Here is a 4,298-nt window from a genome sequence, read left to right as displayed (position 1 = left end):
TTAAGCCAGCTTTTACGTGGCCGTTCCTGAGTGCCCTGTTCATCACCACCTCAGTCATTGTATTATTTTCCCACAAGATACAGCTGTGAAAAAATACTTCCTCAATGACTCTTCCTCAGTTGTCAGCTGACAGTCAGTGTCAGCTGAGTTACTTGCACCAATGGAACTTCCCCACGTTTGCTTATTGGGGAATTATTAGCTTATAAAGGACATAATGACATTAAGTCCAAAACCCAAATAGGTTTTCAATGTACCAGCATTAGGTTGTGTGGGCAAAAGTACTCACTTCCCGTTCTCAAGTAGAAGTACAGATACTTTACTCTGGTAAAAGTAGAAGCACTGATTTTAACATCTTTACTCAAGTAAAAGCTACCTGGACCACACAAATGCTTTAGTGCACATGGAAAAAGGCTCTTTATATGCCGTTGCCTACATTTTAAATGGATGTCTGCCAACAGGCCTAAAACGTCACATATGTGATAATTGTGATAGAGACTCCAGGTGGATAAGATTCTGACTGAATAACACGATATAAATTCAATTGGGATTCTGTGAGAATTCCCCGATCTAATTTCTCTTTTTTAATCTTCCCCTCAACATTTAAAGGAATCTACATGTATGTGTGTGTGCTCAAATATGGCTTCTGGAAAGAAAATAAAGGATAAAATGTGAATTACTAAACAGACATTAATTAAGACGTTCCCCATTGTTTTAGAGCTACGCAGCACGTTCACGAGGAGTCATTCTTCTCTCTCAGATAAGGCCAGGGATGATGAATGTCTTGTCTGCCAAATCTCCGGGATCTCTGTTTTCTTCATTTTCAATCATACCATCCATACTACTAAGTGTTAACGTAAATGCCATCAATGATTAGCCGTGAATGAATGAACAAACGTGATAGGGACAGAATAGAGCATAGAAATCAACGGGAGTGGGCGGGATGAAAATCACCTGGGCCTGCAGGTACATTTCCGAGGCGACCTCATTGATTTGATATCAACTGGCTAGTTGTCCTCTAGTCTTTTTCTTTTCTGTCTCTCTTTTCCGCCAGGTGGAGCGCGAGCCCGCTCCCCGTGGCAACGCTATTCGCCACATTTGAAAAATCTATCATGCAGCTTGCCCTTTTGACCAATCCATGTCAAATCACATTTGTTGAACTCAGCTAACTCTCTTACACATTGCAAAAAGCTTACTTTTCCAAAAACTCCATTCTATGATTTTAGTAAGTATTTTTTTTATGTAAATAAATGCTATGTATCCATTATGCGGCTTGACGTTTTGAACCATTCATAATATATGTATAGCATATATTTACATAAATTGTTAAAAAATCAAAGGATGGTGTTTTTTTGTGTGCAATGCGTAAGAGTGTTAGCTGAGTTCAACAAAATTGTTTTGACATGAATAGGTCAAATGGTCAAGCCGCATAATAGATTTATAGCATTTATTTACATAAAAGAACTATTGAAAAATCAAAATGTTTTTTTTTTAAATAGTAAGCTTTGTGCAATGTGTAATAGAGTTAGTTGAGTTCAGCAAAAGGGATTTGACATGGATTGGTGAAAAGAGCAAGCTGCATAAAAGATTTTTGGAATGAGTCGAAAATACAACGTCCAATATGAAACCAACTTTAACACGGTGGCCTGCTCCTGATATAAAGCGTGTGTCCGCAACAGAGTGGCCTGCAGAGTCTGATAACTGGAGACAACATAGGGAACGAAACGGGAGCAGGATGGGATTTGGAGAGTCTTTATCACAGGATTTTGCAGGACAGGATATTTGTTTTGGGTGGGGGGTTGGAAGCAACAATTGAATTGATCAACAACTGATAAATGCAGTGTTGTATGATTGAGTGCAGGGCAGTGTTCATTTTGACAGCAAATTCTGATTTAGTCTTAAGTTTTTTTCATATTTTAGTCGTCTGAAATCTTTAAGTCTTAGTCTAGTTTTAGTCATATTTTTGTCTTCTGAAATCTTTTAGTTTTAGTCTAGTTTTAGTTGACTAAATATAAGATTTTTAGTCTTAGTCTACTTGTAGTCGACCAAATTTCATAAGAATTTTAGTTTTAGTCTAGTCTTATGTCTTTTAGTCTTAGTCTAGTTGTAGTTGACCAAATTTCATGAGAGTTTTAGTCTTAGTCTAGTCTTTTGTCTTTTAGTCTTAGTCTAGTTGTAGTTAACCAAATTTCACAAGAGTTTTAGTCTTAGTCTAGTCTTATGTCTTTTAGTCTTAGTCTAGTTGTAGTTGACCAAATTTCATGAGAGTTTTAGTCTTAGTCTAGTCTTATGTCTTTTAGTCTTAGTCTAGTTGTAGTCAACTATTTATCATAAGAGTTTTAGTCTTAGTCCAGTCTTAGTCTAGTTTTAGTCGACTAAATATCATAAGAGTTTTAGTCTTAGGCTGAATCCCATTCATTCGTCTTACCCCTAACCCTTGCCCTTCCCCTAGCTTTTGCGCGACACAGCAGCTCACAACAGCTGATCCACTTTGGGGCTGAAAACAAGCAGAAGTTTCCTAATTCATATGTTCATGTACTGTACATGTAACTGTATTATTGTAATCATTTGTAATTAATTCCTGTTCATGCACTTGTATATTGTTGTTGGTTTTGATACGGGACACTGATGAAATGTGAGGCCAACAAGCTTCAGACTGGTCTGGAATATCAGAACAGTTGTAGTTAATCTGTTTGTTTGTGGTCTTGTGTGTATTGTTTTAGTTTTACACATATGAGTGCCTTTTTTTGTGTGTGACATGTCAGTTATGGTTTTAATAGTTGAAAATAGAAGTTTCTCCAGATTTTCCGGTCATTGGAAGTATCCATCAGTCTGTTATGGAATAGTATTTGAAAATGCAACACAGACACAGATTTAACGGTTTTAATGAAAACCATGCAGGGTTAGGGTTAAATAACTATGTTAAATGTGTAACTACTGCTGCGCCTGCATCTGCTCTGATTGGATCTCGTCTCCATTCGTCCCTCCTTAACACTCCCGTCTCATTTTTAGTCATTGACTAAAGTGTCAGTTATATTTCGTCACAGTCTTCATCATCACATCTGACTTCTTAGTTATTTTTCATTTAGTTTCTGTCCGTGAAAATGTTTGATGATGAATATTTTTTGTCATAGTCAATGAAATGAACACTGGTTCGGGGTTTAAAGGGTGAATCAGCACACAGCATACAAGTTTACTTTCCTTGGGTTGAAACTTTGGGTCTCCAATCAGTGATGTCACAGCAGGTGTTTTGCTCTTGACAGCTGATGGAAAACTCCCGCTGTGACATCACTGATTGGGGGTGTGGTGAAAAGTGCAACAGGCTTGAAAGTTTCCACCCTGTTTCTTCTCCGTGTGAGTCTGTGGAGAACGTTTTTAAAGTACTTCCAACACTTTCAGGATTCAAGGCCACATCTGTATTTATGTGTACGAATTTCTCGCATGTAGCGTTGAGATCATGTGTCGCAATCAACTCTCTCGCGCCACCCAGTTCAAAGTAGGTATTACAATTACGGTAGCCTTCAAGCTTCAAAAAGCCAGTCTCTTGCTCTTTTCAACGTCCTTTTGACTTTTGACTCGTGTGCCTGAAATTAGGATTTTGAACACTGTATGTGTGGTCGTCGGTGTTTCCTTCTTCGGGGCCGTGAAACGACAATACACATTAGCGGCAGCTGTGAGTCAAAAACGCTGAAGTATGTCCTGTTTGTCCCTTACCGGCTTACGTATTTCAAAATGGTGCATGGCTATGGAGAGTCTGCAAGTGAAAATGTAAAATTTCAAGCCAAAAGGAATACTTGGAATTTATGGTGGTGGTCAATGATGACAAACAACTACACACGTTACACACTGGACCTTTAAACTGACATTAGATGGGTTTTAACGTGCCTTTTTCAATTTCATTTCTGGTGAAATAAAAGTGAATTAACCTACTAACTAAAAGCAGAAACATGTTGCATGTGATTTTCAGCCAGCCGACGGAAGTATAGTGTGGATGCCGAGCCGATGTTGGCATGGTAATCAATCAGATGGGTGTGGAAAATCCTTGCGATGTGTTATTATTAGAACAAAATAGTCAATTTGTCACTCCATTATGCAGACACACTCGCATTCGCGCACACAGAGAGGTAGTCTCTGTCAAGGCTGCTTCTGTGCCTCAGTCTTCATGATGTTGTTTGCATAGCAGAAATGAGATCATTCATGAACCCCCCGGGGTCACATTTCCTCAAGAGGACGGTGAGAGGGAAACGTGAGAGAGAGAGAGAGAGAGAGAGAGAGAGAGAGAGAGAGAGAGAGAGAGAGAG

At 38.7% G+C, this 4,298-nt stretch overlaps 1 long non-coding RNA gene across 1 annotated transcript in view; it reads right to left on the bottom strand.

The window, feature by feature from the left end:
• Positions 1-3,934, bottom strand: part of LOC117956861 — an 8,549-nt gene extending 4,615 nt beyond the window's left edge. The window contains exons 1-2 of the long non-coding RNA XR_004659384.1: positions 3,924-3,934; positions 3,195-3,198 (exon numbers count right to left, since the gene is read on the bottom strand). This is a non-coding gene — a long non-coding RNA (uncharacterized LOC117956861). The remainder of the gene's footprint in view (positions 1-3,194; positions 3,199-3,923) is intronic.
• Between the last annotated feature and the right edge of the window lie 364 nt (positions 3,935-4,298).

Source organism: Etheostoma cragini, chromosome 14, assembly GCF_013103735.1.
Source record: "Etheostoma cragini isolate CJK2018 chromosome 14, CSU_Ecrag_1.0, whole genome shotgun sequence".
NCBI classification, from domain to species: domain Eukaryota; kingdom Metazoa; phylum Chordata; class Actinopteri; order Perciformes; family Percidae; genus Etheostoma; species Etheostoma cragini.
Note: the sequence above shows the minus strand (reverse complement) of the source record. Positions and strands in the feature narration are given on the sequence as shown.